This window comes from Haemaphysalis longicornis, unplaced genomic scaffold, assembly GCF_048455015.1.
Source record: "Haemaphysalis longicornis isolate Haplotype H1 unplaced genomic scaffold, Haemaphysalis longicornis Haplotype H1 scaffold_8, whole genome shotgun sequence".
NCBI lineage: Eukaryota > Metazoa > Arthropoda > Arachnida > Ixodida > Ixodidae > Haemaphysalis > Haemaphysalis longicornis.
Genome location: NW_027526445.1, coordinates 170,548,735 through 170,559,647, shown reverse-complemented (window position 1 = coordinate 170,559,647; position 10,913 = coordinate 170,548,735). Strand labels below are relative to the sequence as shown.

At 46.7% G+C, this 10,913-nt stretch overlaps 1 pseudogene; it reads left to right on the top strand.

Moving 5' to 3' along the window:
- The first annotated feature begins 819 nt into the window (after nt 1–819).
- On the top strand, nt 820–3,615 carry LOC144148655 (replication factor C subunit 2 pseudogene; annotated as a pseudogene).
- The last annotated feature ends 7,298 nt before the right edge of the window (nt 3,616–10,913 follow it).

Below are 10,913 nucleotides of genomic sequence, written 5' to 3'. Positions count from 1 at the left end.
AAGGACTATTGCCTTGAAAAATGTCGAACAGCTGGCATCACTTTTCTAGTCGGAACTAATAATAATTTCCCGCCCACCCTGCCTATGTTTGAGGGAATTACTGCAGTCACGAAAATTAACCATTGATGTACATCGGCGGTTCGCTTCGACAACACTTATGCAGCGGCTGCTACAACGAACGCTCCGAGTGCTTTTTCTTTCCTTTCTATTTATTTTTTGTGTACCGATTCGGGCCGTCGTAACTGCCAAAATCAGTTCGGAAACAATGAAACGCTGTTGCGTGTCGCTTCCCCAGTTAATTTTGCTCCACTACTGAGCGCGTCAGGCCCAGGCGGGCTGGTATTGGCATAGCAGCCAATACCACTAGTACTTGAACCAATACGTTTATTTCAAAAGCGCCCGTGTGTACGAGATTTCGGCGCGCGTTCAAGATCCCCAGGTGGTCAAAATTAATCCGGAGCCCTCCACTCCGACGCGCCTCATCGCCTGCGTTGCTTCGGTACGTTAAACCCTGCAATCAATCAATCAATACGTTTATTTAGGCCAGATGCGACCGATCCTGTAGAATACCAGCATCGCCTGCTACGCTCGCTCACAAAACCGAAACCAAACCACTGCTGAAGATTAGTAGCGCCTCCACAAGGCAAAATGCAGTTAATTTTTTAACAGTGTTTTTGTTTTAATTTGCACACACATAAAGTTAGGTGCAGTTTTCAATTGACAGTATTTTTTTTACTTTATTTCTTGCATCTTTAAGTTGAAAAGAAACTTGTATTGGGCAGTCCTTATAAACACTAGAGGCCCACTCGTCAGGCAAAAAAAAAGCGCGGTATTTTCCGTACAACAGCGTCGCAACGTTTTTGTCTGTTCATGCTGTTTCTATCCGTCCGTGCCGTACTTTGGTAGTTACTTTTCACGCAAAACGCTCTCCAGTGTGCTATCATGGCCGAGCCCATGGAGATCGCCTCGGAAGAAAACCACAAAAAGGACTGTATGCCCTGGGTAGAGAAGTACCGGCCGGTGAAGTTCTCCGAAATCGTGGGCAACGAGGAGACCATAGCGCGGCTGGACGTCTTCTCGCGCGAAGGGAACGTGCCCAACGTCATCCTCTCGGGGCCTCCCGGTGTTGGCAAGACGACGACCATCCTCTGCTTCGCGCGGATCCTTTTGGGGCCCGCGTTTCGCGAGGCCGTGCTGGAGCTAAACGCCTCCAACGACCGGGGCATCGACGTGGTCCGCAACAAGATCAAGATGTTCGCGCAGAAGAAGGTGACGCTACCGCCCGGCAAGCACAAGATCATCATCTTGGACGAGGCCGACAGCATGACGGAGGGCGCGCAGCAGGCCCTGCGCCGCACTATGGAGATCTACTCGAAGACGACCCGGTTCGCGCTCGCCTGCAACACTTCCGACAAGATCATCGAGCCCATCCAGTCGCGGTGCGCCGTCGTGCGCTTCAGCCGCCTCACGGACGCCCAGATCCTCGCCAAGCTGCTGGACATCTGCAAGAAGGAAGGCGCCAGCTACGCTGAGGACGGCCTGGAGGCCCTGGTGTTCACGGCGCAGGGCGACATGCGCCAGGCGATCAACAACCTCCAGTCTACCGTCGTTGGTTTCAGCCACGTCAACAGTCAGAACGTCTTCAAGGTGTGCGACGAACCGCACCCCGAGCAGATCAGAGACATGCTCCAGCACTGCGTCGACGGGCAGCTCGACAACGCCTACAAGATAATGCTGCACATGTGGAAGCTCGGATACGCAGCCGAGGACATAATCGTGAACACGTTCCGTGTCTGCAAGACCCACAGCATGCGAGACGACCTGAAGCTCGAGTTCGTCAAGGAGATCGGCTACACCCAGATGAGGACTCTGCAGGGGGTGCACTCGCTCCTTCAAATGGCCGGCCTGCTGGCCCGTCTTTGCATGAAGAACGCTCAGCTGAAGGCAGCTTGATCTGTCTTTTGCTTTTGTGCTTGACTTCAGGCACTCTTCGGATATCCTGAGCTGGTCTGAGCGGCAAGATACAACCAGCGTGGCTTCTTATGTGCGGGGGGATTACAAGTAGGAACAATGGAGGACACAGCCTCTGCGCTACCTGGTGGTCCGGGGATTTCTCAGCGTGTTTTAGGATAGGGCCCACTGCTAAATCGAATGCCTGCTCAGTAGAATGTTGCACACCTACCGCTGCTTCACCGCCGAGCGAATTTCTGTTTGATGCATCACATGCAACTTATCTTTTTTTTTATTTTTTAGCAAGTTTCAGTTGTTTTTGAAGGGGCAAAAAACCGAGAACCAACCGTAGTCTTGCGCTTAACTTTGCACTCGCCTTAAATGCACATTAGCGTGACAGCATGCATGTGCGACTTTTGTCGGCACCAACGAGCTAGTCCTATCTAGTGCTGCTAGCAGAATGGACTTTGTCAGATTCTAAAGGTTGGCCGGCTTTTTGCTTCTCGTTCACCGCGGTGTTGAAATGCGCAACTGAAGAAATATACAGTTTCACGTCGCTAAGCAAACATCCCATCTAATGCGTCAAAACAGAAAGCTGGGCGAGTTGGTTTAAGTTGTTGTTTAAAAAGACGCAAAAAGACACTGACGAAAGGTAGAAGTAAAATCAAACAGGGCGCCTCAGCCTTTCGTCCTTGCATTTGGCGCTTTTTCAAACATGCCATCTAATGGGAGGGCGTCCTCTCAAATGTGTGGAAGGCCAGTGCATCTGCTGAGCTTTAGAACCTCACTGTCAGATGATGCCGCATGTGTAGGATTTTGTGTGCCCGGCTAGCTAACTAATTTAAACCAATGTCTGTCCCCTTTCAAGAAATTATTTTTTTATCTGTGGCCCGTTTCCACCAAGGGGACACACATCTAAACAAGTTCTATCGTCGTAGCTGCTCTAGCAAGCCAACTGAGATGAAAACTTTGTGTGCAATCCAAAGTTCACACTCGTGACTTCCACTTTTGCTGCCTGCTGTAAAGCTTTCCCTGTACATGAATGAAGGATAAGTGTACACCGTACCTAGTTGTTATAACAGCTTGTGCATTGTTTCAGCCTACAGGTTGAAACTGACAGTAATGCCATTGGGAAATGTAATATGCTGGTGAACAAGGAAACCATTTAACTACCACCGCAACAATTAGCACATTTATTTTTCTGCCAATGCTGCATTCTGTCCCTTCTCTTTTTGTGTGTGTGTGCAGATGGTGTTTAATGTGCCGAAGCTACCCTCGGACCATGAGGCGCGCAGTAGTGGAGGGCTCCGGATTAATTTTAATCACCTGGGGATCTTTAAGGTGTGCCAAAACCTCGACACAGAGACTTTCTTACCTCACCTCCATCTGAAAAGCTACCACCACGGCCAGGATCGAACCAGCGTCCTTGGACTCAGCAGCACAACACCTTAGCCACTGTGGTGGGTTGCGGAATATCTTTAGTAAAATGCACGAGTTTGTACAATTTAACATACTATGATATTTACTTTTTCTCTGTCTTGCATGTTTTATAACCTCATCTGCCACCGTAGTTGGTTATAATGAATTCGTATGTAATTTTAAAGACTGTATGTAATGGCGCTGAAGAAATTTTGCCGTTGCCTAAATAAAAACACTTTTTTAGTCGAGGACCCATCTCTTGGGTTCAGTTTTGTTGGTTGTTTACTTGCTGTAAAACTCCTCTTGGACTGCTTATCGTGCTTTTGGTAAAAAGAGCGTGAAAAGGATTAGTGGGAGTGCATAGTTGCAATAGTTCGTGCCTTTACATGCCCGGTTGTAACTCAGTGGAACGCAAGCCTACACAAGCACCTTTGTACAAATTTGGTCACAGCACTACTTTTCTGGCTTTACTGTGGAACAAGACATGCAAGCTGGTGCAAGCTTAGTGTTTTTACGCGTACTAGAAAGAAATTTGTTGCTGATGCAAATGCAGCTCTCTTGAGGTTGTCCATGTCGCAGGGAGAGGTTACTTTAGCTTCGTAGTTGGCATGGCTCGTAAAAATTTAGGCAGTGTTAAAATAAGTAACGTGTAGCAAAAAGACAATAGAAGTATTTGTTTGCATAGAAATTATGTAAAACATATTTTGGCATTGCAGCAGCGAAATAAGGCACATTTTTAGGAGTTGGTCTGTGTGAGCATTTCTCATTTGCAATTCTAGAGGCCCAGGCCAGCTGCTATAAAGAAGTTTTAACTTGGCAATACCCTAGGAAAACACGCCATAGCTGTTTCACTATTTTAAAGGAACACGTAATGGGAACACGTCATAAATGTTATATACATGCAACAAAACATTTGCGTTGCAGTCAACCCCTCTCCCATTACAAACTGTGTATCAGTTATAGGTTGGCCGCTGTATAAAGCAAAGCTGAGAAGCCTTAGGTGACTTACAGTATGCTCTCTGGCAAGAGCTTATGCTGCTAAGGAGTGAGCCACTTACACATGTGGATGCAGCAATGCCCTCACTCGTGCGACCACACTTGGATCTTTGCTGGGCAACACCCATCCTTACAGTCGAACCTCCGGGATGAAACGCAGAGAGCTTTGCTCTCACGACAATTCTGTTTGATCTTCATTTGGGGAGGCCTGTTCGAGGACTGTTGCAACACCTGCCTCAAGACAGCACGAACTTGAGCACTCTCTGTAATCGCACACTGCAACCACTCGATGAATCCTCTCATCAATTGAGTATCCGTGCTGATGCTCCTGGGAAGCTATGCAATCAAAAGGACCTACTCAAGGGATCAACATGTTACCAGCCGCACTGTGAGCCCCACTTTGGCCTTGCAATAAGCACAGAGTGATAAAGTGATATGCTGATTGAAAACACAAACAAAAGGGGCGTGTGAGAATGCAAAGAACCACGCGGAAAAGATAACAAGTGCCCTAGGTAAGCTTATTTGATTTCAGATTGTGGGTTTTAACATGCTGACGCTACACAAGCGATGAAGCACGCCGTAGTGGAGGGCTCCGGATTAATTTTGACCACCTGGGGATCATTAACGTGTGCCCAAATCTCGTACACACGGGCGTTATTGCTTTTCACCTCCATCAGAAAAGTGGCCGCCGCGGCCGGGAATCCAACCTGCGTCCTTGGACTCAGCAGCACAACGCCTTAGCCACTGAGCCATCGCAGCGGGTTATGTCAGAACACCTGCACACTCCAGATGTTTTTATTTCTTTCCCAGCAGCGTGGGAGCCGCCAGTGAGCGAAGGCACTCTGACTAAGAATGCCCTACAGTATTCAAGTGTACATTAATTTTTTTTTGTTCACAATTCGTGTATCAGACTCACCACCTGGGGAAAGTGCTCGCATTTACCATCACGAATTTCTGGGTCAAAAGGTGGCCCGTAGAGGCCCGGGTTCGGGGATGTGTTAACTTGGAGACATCTCGGTGCTATTTCTTGGTTTTTGGTAGGCGAGGAGTTGGCTGCAGGGTATTTCTGTCTCTCGCCTCTGTATTGATTAAACATGTCTTGGTTTGGCACATGCGATCTTGCAGTGTCCCACTACAGAAAGAACAGACTTGAGCAATCCAAAAAGATGCATTTATTATCCCCGGCACAAAGCAGTGGGAGACCGTGCTGCTTAGCGCACACCCTGACATCCAGCAGTGGGCCGTCAGAGGGCCAACGACACTGTTAGGAGTGAAGGAATCGTGGCCATCGTCTAAAGCACACCGGTACAAACTAGGCCTCTCCTCTGGACACAATAAGGTTACTTCCTCCCCCTCCTTCACAACTCGTAAGTGCTCAGGTATCCCCAGATTTTTTCCTTAATCCCTCCAAATAGACAGATTTGGGTCAAAACTTTACCGTCTAATAGCACTCGGTTTGCCCATCGGATTGCGAAGTTTTTTTTTATCGTCTTAGTGGTGCTGCAAAAAAAAATGCTTTCGACTTCAAAGTAGATCAAATGTTCCAACTACCTAATTGCAAATCAATTGTTGCTAATGACGTATGAATGAGCAGTTGTAGAGGACAGCTATGCTTGCTTGACTTAAAGAATACGCACAAAAGCAGTTGTTCGATGCTTGAACTTCCTTGCATCTGCTGTCGACATATTGCCACGAACCATGTACGGGTTTGTTTATTTATCGTTTGTTTTTAAAGCCCGGCCGCGCCCGGCTCTGTTATCTGTGTCCCATGCGAAACGCGTTTTCCATTCTTTATTTTTATGGCACACAGGCTATCTCATTTAGATAAGCAGACTGTTTCACCCTAACGACGCTAGCCCAGAATAATTTTCTGTGATCTAAAATGTTCTGGATGTGAATCGACGGTTCCAGAAACACTCGCGCCGAAAGATAAAAAGCTTGCAGAGCAGACGCCGCGGCATTCGGTTCGACGACACTCGGCTACGCAAGTCACTTTGTTGACCGCTGCTTCGTCGCCTCTGTATTCTTTATGAGTTGTTAGGGGAGCAAAGTTCGCTCCAATAAACTTGTTTCTCCTGCAAGACAACTGCGATCGTCCTTGGCTTTGTGACAATATGATGAAATGTTTTTGAGTAATGTTTTGGAGGTGTCGTATTTGGCCTTTTTGCCGTCCTGGGTTGTACTCAGAATGCATGTGGCATGCAATGTGTGCAACCTTGATGTTAGCCTAGAAGAGGGGAAGGAGAGGGTAAAGCGCATTATTGGGGTTGAGGGTGGGGTCACAAACTGCCTGTAGGACAATTCATGTGGTTGAGGTAAGTGTCAGACGTCCCAGTTGACTGGTGCATTGTGCCTCGACAAGCTCAGCCAGAGTGTTGTGTAGTGCCAGTTGAGGTGGTAAAAGATGTGTGGACAGGTGACAGGCCCAGTGCGATCTCCTACACCCAATACATGAATGCCTCCAGCTTTGACTGTTCTTGAGGTCTGAGTTGTACATAGGAAGTGCCACAAATGAGGTGGCTAAGGAGTACGGCTTGAATGAGGTGGCAGGTGTATCATTCCATTAGGCTGAGTGGGTACAGATTCGCCGGATGAGATGGACAAGTCGCAATATTGTGCCCTGCATTTCGAGGAGAGGGCTGCTTCGGACCTGTCTTAGTGAAAAGGCACGGTAAAGATGCAAAAGGTTTGGGCTTACAGGACCAGTTAAAATCTGGTGTGGTGCACAGGTGCTGACCAAGGGTTTGACTGTAGAGAACAGAGAGGGCTAAGTTGTGGTTCAGGATAGTGGAGAGGGAGGTCGACGGCTTGTTGCAAGGCATCTTGGCAGCCGGGTGAGCCATTAAGTTTACTGCGTATAAGGTGTGGTAAAGACTGGTATAGTGGAAGGTTATTTCAGTAATTTCAAGAGGGCAAAATTAAATAGCAGGAGGGAAATTACAGAACCTTGGGGAATGCCTTTGGCTGGCATGTGGAAAGTAGGGGAGTTGTGCAGTACAAGGCAGATAGTTGTTGCGCAGTCAGTGAGGAAAGCACGTTTGTTGTCAAAGGTTCGAGGACAGCATTGCGTGTTGAGAAGCCTCTGAAACGTAGCGTAATGGGCCACATTGTCAAAAGTGCCTTGGACAAACACATTTTATTGGAAGAAAAACTGGCCATACATTTTCAGTTTTTCTGTGGGGATTTCGGGCTCATAATGAGCTTCAGGGGCTCATCCAAAGCTTGTTTCCATGACTGATCGATAAGAGGTAACTGCGATTTCTCTAGCTGCATTAATAATGTTCCGGACATCTTGCAATGTACTGCTGCTATGGCCATGGGTTGAACAAGGTTTGCCCTGGCCATGACTTGCCCACAGGTCAGCCATAGGGAATGGGCAGCTGGACGGATGGCGCCACCACGCGGCACTCCCCTCATTAGTGGAATGAGCCGGTGCGTTGGACTACGCAGCCTCCCGTTGTTTTTGCCGTGTTTGCTTCATTGCTTTGGATGTTTTGGTGGTGTTTTGAGCGGATATGCGCGGTGAAACAAAGTCTAGACAGATGTGTTGGATTGTCAGATGCAATAACGGCTACGTAAACTTGTCGGGTGGTACGAAAGTCGGGTATAAGCTACGATGACAGGAGCACTTTTTGCAGCGATCTACGCTTGGCTCCACCCTGTCTGAGTACGAATAAAACTACTATTATTAGTATTCATTTCTTCTTAAATGCACTAACGGCTACGTAAACTCATTTGCGCTTCTGAGTTTGGGAATGGGCAACATTGACATGAGAGCTTTTTACAGCGCTTTGCGCTTGGCTCTGCGTGATCTGAGTTGGAATAAAACTATTAATATTAGTATTAATTTCTACCACTTTGAATTACCTTCACCGGTTTCAATGACTACGGTTTCCACGCCAGCCTTAACGGTAGGGTACCTCGATACGTGAGCTTGGAAGAGAAGGGCACTTACGTACGAGATCAATTAACGTGTGGCCATGGAGACGTCATGGCAGTTTACATTTTCTTTCTGTAACTGTCGGTTTTGTGCCTTTGGTTTTGGTGAGCGACACTTTGACAGCACGGGAGCCTGGGAACTGAAGCGGAACTTCCACGTTTGTAGTGGTCATTTTATCAAGAGACAGTTATTCAACCACCCAACAGCCCAAGCAACAAATCATCCCCCCTCCCCACCCAATTTTACCACCTGTGTGGAATAAAAGCTGGCACCGATAGTTAAAAAATGTGGTAATGTTAACGTCAGTCTATGTTTTGTAATGCTTAAGTATCCTTTATGCCTAATAAAACCATGTAATGACTTGTGAAGAAACCAAAAACACGCGACCAGTTGCCTCAAATAGGGGTGCATCAGCCAGAGTCCTCCAGGACAGACGCATTTCTGACACGCTGTATGCAGTTAGGATTTCGAGAAGGGTGCATGGAAGTGCAAAATTAAACAGCAAAATCATCCAGACCTCTGTTTAACGACGACGATGGCTGAACACAAAGCTTTCTTCGTACGAAACCGAATGGAAAATGGTCAAAAACAAAGATGCTGCGATCGAAAGACCAACCTGCGTGATGGTCAAATTCAAAGCTTAACTAGTCAGTTTAAATCCAGAAGGCAACCAAGGTAACCCACATGAGAAAGCTTTGCGATAAACCATCATCGTCGTTGGACGAAGGAGTGCATGATTTTTGAAGCGTTGGTGGCAGCTTGTAAAACAACTGCAGCATTCAGTTGCGAAACTGAGTACAGGTTTTCGGCACCCTCTGGTCTCTCATCCTTCAGCCACGCAGGAATTGTTTTTTGAAAAACCATTAACCAACTAGCCAGCAACCATTGCAATTCTTGTAAACCAATGCTTTTCCACGACAAGCAATAACGTTCCACTGTCATGCGGTTTTTATTCTGTAAACGATTCCCGATTACTGTGGTAAGCATATTTCTGTGAAATTAAATACGTCTCTACCACAGTTATCAAAGTTACGGAAACGTCGTCCATCACAATTTCTGTTTTGAGGTAAATCTTAGAAGACACCCCCAACTTTGTCTTTCGCTTATGCATGACGCCGTTTCGTCATGAACTGCCAAAGGCGAGCGCCACAGCATTCCTGGATCGACTGCTTACACAATCTTTGTAGGAGCATTCACTGCAATATATTCCTCGATACGCCAAACTGCATGCAGGCGTGAAAAATTTGCACGAAGGAATGGCTCAGCGCATTAAGCGTCATCTGCTATCTGTAATTACTGAGTGTGGGCATAAATCACACACATGGCATGCCTGTAAAGGTCACCTCCACGCTCAAGATTTACCGATCTGAAAAAAAGTCATTGTAGTTTACGCTTTTACAAGCCGCACTGCAGCAGAACGACAGAAAGCCATGCACAACAACACTGCGCTGACCGCCACCGGCATTCCACTGGCGAGCGGTTCGCCACGGGCGGCGCTGTTGGCTGCAGCGACGGTGGTGCCATGCAACAACCGCCCCGTCCCATAGTCTGTTCCGAATCATCCTGTGGGTTGGTGATTGTGATCCGTCAAAGTTTCCTGCAGAACTTTTGATAAAATTATAGCATATGCACACAGAAAGCACAAGGCTTTCCCTGAAAAAAAATAAGCTCTTTGGCATTATGGGAGGCACTCAATGCAATGACGCATTTGATTTTAAGTGCCCGTTGGAGGCGTAGGCTAACGTCGGTTACATAGAGTTAATACTACATTCGGTTATGTGTGTTCTCTGCTTTAATGGATGCATAGGCCCACTTATGTCAACAAACATCAACTTCCTGCTATACATGCGCCTTGACATAAGAATAAGTTGTTTAGTGAGGTTTAATTGATCGTAGCCTAACATTAATATAAAAATGGAAATGGTTCTGCTGTCACCTGCACCAGTTGCCAGTTCAGTAGCATCACTAGCCACAAATCTCGAGACTGTAGACATCAATTTCTACTATATTGTTCTCGCTGTTCTGGTGGCTTGAAGCCACCAGAACAGCTGCAATGAAACCACGTTCACTGAAGGTCTTAGAATGCTTGATAAAATAATCAAGTGAAGCCGACTTTTGATCGAGATGACTCAAACACCAAAAATTTCAACGCAGAGGACGCACGTCATTAAAATCTAGCACGTGTCATCCATCAACCGAGCGAATGAATAACTTCTTTTTTACTGCATCGGAACCACTGAACCTCCGTCAAGAAAGAACAGCTTTGCAACTGTTTGGGATTTCTGCAGCCCAGATATCGAGAGAGGTGCTTTCTCTACACCTGACAACCATTTACTGAAAAAAAAACAACTTTTCACATCCGACTTCGACCAATGCTCATAACAAAACCTTGCAGGAAAGCATGGAGGAAAGATGGGAAAGGGAAAAAGTGCGTAAAGCAGACGACATTGGTTAGAAACTAGATTCTTATAATAATTTTTACCCGCAAAAGTTGAAATGTTAAAACTTGTATCAAATAAACGGCATTATTCACAAGTTTTTAACGGTTCATTGGTCCAATCGCCCACTTAAATATCCGGGTATACGACTGTGCGGCTGCTCGCAAACT